Source organism: Diadema antillarum, unplaced genomic scaffold, assembly GCF_040938485.1.
Source record: "Diadema antillarum isolate AM-2024a unplaced genomic scaffold, OU_Dant_1.0 scf00000017, whole genome shotgun sequence".
NCBI classification, from domain to species: domain Eukaryota; kingdom Metazoa; phylum Echinodermata; class Echinoidea; order Diadematoida; family Diadematidae; genus Diadema; species Diadema antillarum.
Window position 1 is genome coordinate 5,252,841 of NW_027270906.1, and position 8,762 is coordinate 5,261,602.

Consider the following 8,762-nt stretch of genomic DNA (forward strand, 5'->3'; position numbering starts at 1 on the left):
TACACTGTACTCTGAAATGTTTCATGTATCACTGCTGCAGATGCTATGTGCTGCTCATGTTCTATTGAAATAAAATGCAACGTTGTTGGTGTTCTTCCGGAAATATAGTGCAATATTCGTTTCTTCCACATTTTCAGTTTTTGGCGGACAGTCAAGTATAACTCTTGTTTCCTTGTCATGGTTGAAGAAAGGTAAAGTGGACAAAAGAAAGAAACAAAAGATACAACAATTCTCTCTGAACATCAAATCACGCCCATATTTTCTTTAAGGAAACTAAAATTAGGGCATTTACATGTTGGGTTATACCGCGATGATGCATAATATGGAAACTGGTGTATAAGAGTCATTTCGCTAGTACTATTCACTGACAAATTGCAGATTTATTCCTAAACTATACTTATTTAGACAGTACTGTTGACATGACATAATATAATAATATTATAACATTATGTTTAATTTACTGTCAGGGTGTGCTACAAGAAAATTCTTTCATCAAAAACATACAAATATAATGAGGCACTTATATATACCGGGTGTCCCAAAAAAAGCGGAACGGTGGATTTTCAGTACCTTGCGGTCTAAAAGTTATATATCCTTTGACATCATTAGAAAGAGCATCTCCCGCAGAAGACTATGATACCAAAATCATTAAATTTGGTTCAGTACTTTTTATTCTACGCCAATTTCTGAAAATGCAGTCATTGTCAAATTTCGCCGGATTTTTGCGACTTATGAGATAATAATTTGAGTGCGACACGCGATCCATACGGTGAATATTGTGTAAGCTCGTTGATCCATGTCAACAAAAGATACAGCTTTCACATTGGGTACAGGCCAGGAAAAACAGTGTGTGTGTGTGTGTGCGCGCGCTCCCAATATGAAAGCGTTATCTTTTGCTGACATGGATCAACGAGCTTACACAATTCACCGTATGGAACGCGTGTCGCACCCAAATTATTATCTCATAAGTCGCAAAAAATTGAAAATGACTGCATTTATAGAAATTGGCGTAGAACAAAAAGTGCTGAACCAAATTTAATGATTTTGGTATCATGGTCTTCTGCGGAAGATGTTCTTTCTAATGATGTTAAAAAATATGTCACTTTTAGAATGCAAGGTACTGAAAATCCACCGTTCCGCTTTTTTTGGGACACCCGGTATATATATATATATATATATATATATATATATATATATATATATATATATATAAACAAATTTATACATACGATCATATACTCAACCAAAAAAGTAAGTTCCCCTAGCATATTTGGATACATCTTAAAAAGTATTTTACCAATTTTCATAATTCAAACGGGAATAGATAGGGAATTTTATTACTCATAGCATGAATGGCATATCATTGCCACCAGATATCATTATTTGTGGGAAAAATGCATTTTATGTGAGTAGTCTCAGTCCGCCCCGCTGGCTGATGTTTTGGCACTCATAACCCCCTCCCCTTCCCTCCATACGCAGGGAGGAAATGATAGCAAGGGTCGCCAGTGTCATTTAAGCAGAACATGACCTTCCAATCCATGATGACCTGAACAAACTGCCATGAATGCGTCTGAAAATCCGGCAAACCTGTCTGGATGTCCATTTCATCACTGGAACACTTTGACTCTAAAAGTGAATGGCGCAGATGCTGGCCTGATACTGTCTCCAACACAACTCAAGTTACGTGCAACACCACTACTGACCCGACAGCAAACCCAGAGGGTTTCAACCTCCCTCGGAAACAGTGGCTCACCCTCCATGCATGGACAAAGTGCCACCTGCGGAAGTTCCCAGGAGGGCTGGAAGAACTTGCTCTGGCAAGTGATGCTGCCCTGAACTGGATTCGCTGCTCAAATATTAACCTATAAGGCTATAAACCCCACCTATCCCGCTGTACTGAATCATACGACAGAAGAGGCATACAACTTAGACGTAGCACCTTTTTGTGTCGCCCTTTCCATGGCGACCGCAACCGAAAAACCAGTAATTTCGGAAATTCCTTTAGCAGAATATAGAGGGCATGTCTCGAGCAGAGAATGACTATTATTTCTCGTATTGCCAAACATCATTCTTGATGTTGATTTTCTTCCTCTCCGAGAGACGCATGTCACAGACACGTCCTGTGCTTACAAGTTGCGCACTGCTGGCTTTAAGTTTGTTACCTTTGTTGGTCATGAAAAATATTACATTGCTACCTACGTAAGGTATGGTCTGGATGCTTTTTTCTGTCCTACAGGAGTCTAGCTTTAGTGATGTTTTTGTCGCATATGACAGGGCTGTAACATCATTGTCACTAATGTGTACAACCCGCCTCTTAATTACCGCTTCCTTCTTCACGATGTCAAGCAACCTAATATTTTCCTCTCCAGCAGATGACGAGACGAGAATATTCAGACCATTGCTTCACTTCAAGGTCAGCAAATGGCCCTCCCTTTCCCGCGTCCTGTAAGATTCTCCTTCATTTCCCTCATGGTTCAACATCGCCCAGCACCGATCCGCATTTGGCTGCAGATTCCATTCTTCTTTCCAGTTAGGCCCAAGCCACGGTGTATTTTGGAAAAGCTGATTGGGAGGGTTATATGCAAGAGATGGAAGGATCCATTGGTGATCTCGCTCCAGTGTCAAAGAACTATAATTTTTCCTTTTGCAGTATCCTGAAACAGGTCGCAAGGGAACACATCCCTCGAGGTTTTCGAAAGGCTTACACCCCATGCTGACAAGACAGTGACGTCCTAAGAACTGTTGGAGCTTTATGGATCTACAGGAGACCCGGACATCGCTACTGAACTCCTGGCATCACTTGACACAGCAAGAAGCCAAAGGTGGCAGGAAACGATGGATGATTTGGATTTCCTCACTCCAGCAGAAAGGCTTGGAACCTCCGTTGTCTCCTTGGCTCGTTTCCCAGGAGGGCAGATCCTGCTAAACCAAGTGATACTGCCCTGAACTAGATCTGCAGCTTGGATACTTATCTATGAGTCTATAACCCCCACACCCAATCCCGTTGTACTGCTTCATACGTCAGAACAAGAAGAATAATGGAATGGGATTTCACAGCCCTACTAAAGCCTTGAACATAACGGCAACAACCTTATGATAAAAGAAACCCAAAACATTTTGAGAGATTTTGAAACCATGGTTTGAACCAACGACAAAAACCATGGAGCACCAAGTGTCGCAAGGAATATTTCGTCACGAAATTGGTAATTTCGTCGACAAAATGACCGTTTCGTTAACGAAATTCTCATTTCGTAGACGAAATATTTATTTAGTTACAAAACGTTGTCATTTCGTTACAAAACAACCATTTCGTCGACGAAATGACTGATTTCGTAATATAACGAAATATTCCATGCGACACTTGGCGCTCCATGGTTTTTGTCCATGGTTTAAACCATGGTTTCATTTTTACCACTTTCGTGAATCGGGCCTATGTGTGTACTGACTTATATGTATGTGTGTACTGACTAATATTCTTTAAGCGCACTTGTTTTTGAAGTTTATTGCAAATGTGTTGTAAAGAAAATGTACCGTAAGTGAACCGGGGACTGTTTCAAATATGCAAGTTCGGTTTTATCAGCCCATACTTTTTACATGGCCGACGAGACGAACGGGACAAGTCTGCTATTATCCACCATGCCCACACCTGTGAACACAGGATCCTATGGGATGAGAGCAGACTCATCACGCAAGTCCCCAACTGGTATCAACGACGAGTCAGAGAAGCTCTGGAAATCGAAGTGCACAATACTGTAACGTCCTACAGGATAATGGTCTCCACCTGAGCAATATCTGGCTAACTCTACTTGGCAAACGGGCTAATTAACACCCATTAGCCCCCACACATTATAGTGGCCCTAATTGTTACTTTAACAGTTAGACAACCGCAACAATGTGTGCAGCCAACCGTGACAACCGCCCCCCCCCCCCCCCCACACACACACAGGAAGTGACTGTGTGCACTCAATCTTGACCTGCCTACCTACTGTGACCATTCAGCCAATCAAAGACTTTCCCTCCAGGAAGACAAAGTCCCACAAATATATGGTGTCGTATTATAGAAATATTTGGCAAACAGAATGGGAAACATCAGAGAGAGGAAGAGATTTCTTCGGAATACAGTCACAGATATCTAAGAGAATACAGTTACAAGGAATGAGTAGAAAGGAAGAAGTGTTAGTACACCAAATTCGTCTGGGGAAATGTAGGTTGAATTATTATCTTTATGATATTAATTGTCACGAAAATGGATTATGTGATTCATGTCAAGTATCAGAAACAATAGAACATTATTTATTGGAATGTAAACGGTATAAAAATGAAAGAAAATTGATGCAAAAAATGTTGAAAATAAATGTATTGAATATTAGAAATATAATGAAGGTTAGTATAGAAGATAATTTTAGGGCTTTGTGTGTGTATTTGAATAATACAAAGCGTTTATAAAGATTGATTATTGTTATTGATATTGTTAGTATTTACTAGCAATACGCACACCTTGTGTGCTCGTATGTTTTGTTAAAAAATATACACACACAAAAGAGTATATTTATATGTATATGTATATAGATGCACTGCACAAACTGCACTATTAACGGTGGAGGGAAATTGATCTCACACACTGCCACTTGACAGGTGAGCCGAAACCTAAAACAGAGTGAGTGTGACGTGGATCAACCGAACTGAGCTCATAGACTCTCTCATGGACTCCTACTATAGCATGGAGAAGACGTGGCGCAGATAATCAGATTGATTGAAAAGCGCCAATAAACACCACCACTAACCAACCAAAGTCCCTTTGATCCTTCTTGAGGGTATTTAAGCAGGATTTTCCACTCACTTGCTCATTCTCTTGAGAAAGGTATCATTATGAAACTTAGTACATATTTATGCGTGTTCTGCCTGACAGTGATTCTCTTCGGAATTTTAGGGTGATGGGTCAGAGGCTAGTCAAGGGGCAAAGGCCAGGGTAAAATGCTACAATTTTTAATGCTGATATAACACCTTTTTCCATATCTTATAAATTACTCAATGCATAAAGTTATAAAAGGGTCAAAAGTCAAGTAAAAATCCTAAAATTCCCAAATACCTGCTCTCAAGAGATTCATCCAAATAAACCTAGTTCAAGGAAAGTGAACATTCAACACATTTGTGACAAACATATCATTTTGAGATTAGGGAGCTTTAGATTATCGCGGCGGGGACGTTCAGAGGAATAAACATGTTCTGAGCATGCGCAAAAAGTTCGTAAAGTCGATCTATTTATAGTTTGCGTCGTCTGAGTTTTTCACCACGCGTTGTGGGGTATTTTTACCTCCGCTCAATTCACGACGTAGAGAGCTCCTTCATGCACCCATTATATGAGGGCGCCATTCTATTTTTTATTCGTCGCGGCCCAGGGTAATCTAAAGTGCCTTTTCAGAACGACGCAAGGAGAGAGGAGAACGTCCACCACAATCGTCGTCTCAAACGTCCGCGCCGCAAATCTGAACCCAGCAAACATATATCGTTTTCAGAACGTTTCCTAAACGGTTTTTTTTTTTTTGAGGTTCCGTATGTCTTCGTATAAAATGGACGTTTTTAAAACGTACATACAACGTCAAAGTGTGGCCTTAGCATTTACCACAAGGCACAAGTTTTTTGGAAAACGTTTTAAAAACGTAAATGGACGTTACAAAACGTTTCTTTTTTTGTCTGCAACGTCTTCGTCCTTTATAAACGTCCACAAAACGTTTTTATGAAGTCTGCTACGTCGACTTCGTCTTTAATGAACGTTTATAAACAGTTTTTATTTGGTCCGGAGGCCGCTACATGTTCATCATTGGTTTCTTTATCATGGATATTCATGCCCTATTATGAATATTCTGCTAATTCAAGATGTGCGTGATCTAATTTTAATAACCATGTCTTCATGCATTACAACAGTTTGGTGGTATATAAAAGAATGCATTCACCAGTTGGGGATAGGGTGTATTGTATAGGTGGCAGGACAGTAGGAACATGTTCGGAAAGGAATAGGATTAGGGTACATTAATCTCAGATTGTGCCTGTATAATCTCATAACTATATATATTTTTAAATACCCTATAGAAATAAACATAAGACATTCTTAAAAGGTTTTCTGGACGTTCTAGACGGATATGAAAGGTTCTCTAAACGTTCTGAAACGGGGTCATAAGACTTTTTAGACGTCCTTAAAACGTTCTTTGAACGTTCTAGAAGGTTTTCAAAGGTTTTCTAGACGTCCGCAGAACATCCACAGAACGTTTTGAATATTCTTAAAAGGTTTCACTGATGTCTATAACGTTCAAAAGGCTTTCTGCAGGTCCTAAAAATTCCGAAAGGTTTTTATTGGTTTTCTAAACTTTTGTTTATTTGTTTGTTTGTTTGTTTGTTTGTTCATTTTCCATCTGAGAAGATGGCTGGAGAGCCCATACTCAGCTACGTTAAGCTGGTCTTCAATGGGGTCCAGTTGGATGTGAGGCGGGACCACTTCACCGGGTTAAACACCCTGCTCTTTGCGATGAATGAATGAAGCGGGATCTTTTACGTGCATGAGTTGTTACTCTCTCACACACGGGACCTCTATTTTATGTCCTATCCGAAGGACAGTGTTTTGCCTCTTGCTATAGGGGACGGTATGTTTACACACAACATTGCTCAGTGCAGACTCGGGTTCGAACCCGGCCGCGTGATCGTCAGGCAGACGCGCTACCGACTGAGCCAACTCACAGTCCGTTTAAAGAAAAAAGAAAAAAACAAAATCGTTTTTATAACGTCCATTTGAAACGTTTTAAATACGTCGAAAACCTTCCACAAAAAGACGTTCAGAAAACGTTTAGACAGAACGTCCAAATAACGAACTTGGAACGTTCAGAAAACGTCCGAGTGTTAGCTTGGAAGCTCCCTATTATGCCAATTATGTGAAACTGTCATCACACTTTGTCAAGACGTACCATAGACCTACAGGAGAACACTGCACTACGGCGGAGGCATACCAGTCGCCATAGCGACATTTCTAGTATTATTTAATACTGAAATAATGGGGTCATGTGTCAAAAGTCAAGGGTCAAAGTCCAACGTAAAATGCTAAATTTGTATTATTCAAAGGACAAGTCCACCTTCATAATAAGGATTGAGAGAATGCAGCAATATTAGTAGAACACATCAGTGAAAGTTTGAGTGTACCACTCGCTCTCTCCTGTCGTTTTATTGCCCAGCCCGAGGAATTTTGTTCTCCGAACAATGTCTGTTCAAACAGATCTAGGGGGCTTAAGAAGACTGCGTTTAGCAACTTTTCCATGTTTGAACGCGTTTTAATACCCAGTACTAAAACGCGTTTGATAACTCCTTTCGGATCTCGTTTCTCGAGTTGTTACATTTTGTTAACTCTACGGAAACACATTTCTGGCTCAAACGCGTTTGCTATCGTACTTTTTTTCGGCTTTTCAGAAACGCAATTCTTACCCCATAGCGGAAATCAAAACAGCTTTGATCTGCTAACACTCTAATCTTGAATACTTCCAACACATGCAATAGTACATAATTTATAATTATATTGACACAGGGTTTGAATAATAATCCCTTACATCATGGCAAGCCATGACGCTTTTTGAGATATGGGCATATACAGTAGGACTACACACTACACAATCACCATCATTTTTTTTTCACCTCTTACAAATTAGTGTATACTTCGATAATACAAGATAACATCATTGACACATACCAACATCCAAGAAACTTTATCTTTAATGTTTCACAAGTATTGCTGTTTCTCAAAAGTATGAAATAGAAAGTATGAAGCTGCTCACCTTAAGTGACGAAAGATGAGAAGAAATCAGTTGTGTGCTTGAGAAAATGGATGGTGGCAGCATTTGGAATGACACCATGCAGCATCAGCCGTCACGTCCTAAAAACGGGTCTTTCCTCAAATCTCATGAAAATAAAACTTACGAATCTTCCATTTTGCATATGGGGGTGTCGTATTAGTTTTGTTGAGACTCAACAAATCCATCAAGAATCATTAATAAAGCATTCATGTGCCTTGGAGAAAGAGACCAAAAGCCTAGTCAGCAGAGCTCTGAAAAGGTGGTATTCTTGGTATGCATGTCTATTGTTCAAGGTCATTGTAAGCACGCACTCACATATATATTACATACCATTGCTTCCTGTGTAAAGTTCAGTTTTGTACAGAGGGTTCAAATTTGACCAAAATCTGGAAAATTAATCATGGATTTAATTAAACTGATTCATGCTTTCATATTCAAATCACCTCCAACTAAATTGTACACTATTCAGCTAGTATTCCTATCAATAAATGTGTTATCTGTTTTATAGTTTTTGAACTATTAAGGATGAAAAGCGGGAAATGTTTTTGAAACACGTATATCTCCATGTATGTGTGTAAGTAGGAGGGGGAGGATGATTGTACACATTGGAGATTACATGTGTCGTTGGATCATAACTTTAGTCCTTTCAGTGAAATTAGTTGATGAAAGATAGACCTAGTCATACGCGTAGTTAAAGCTGAGTGATTTTACGTGCAACTGAAATCGTAGTTTTCATAATTATGTGAAACACTTACAGATTTATGTGATTTGAAAATTTAATCCAATAGTTGAAGCTGTTGGTAAAAGTTAACGTTCAATTCCACGTTTCTAGTTGTTGATTAAATGACAATGATCTATAGGTTTTTCGGGCGGATTTCACTGATTTGTCTTTCAATTTCATATTAGAAGCATTCATTTTCATCAAATTTG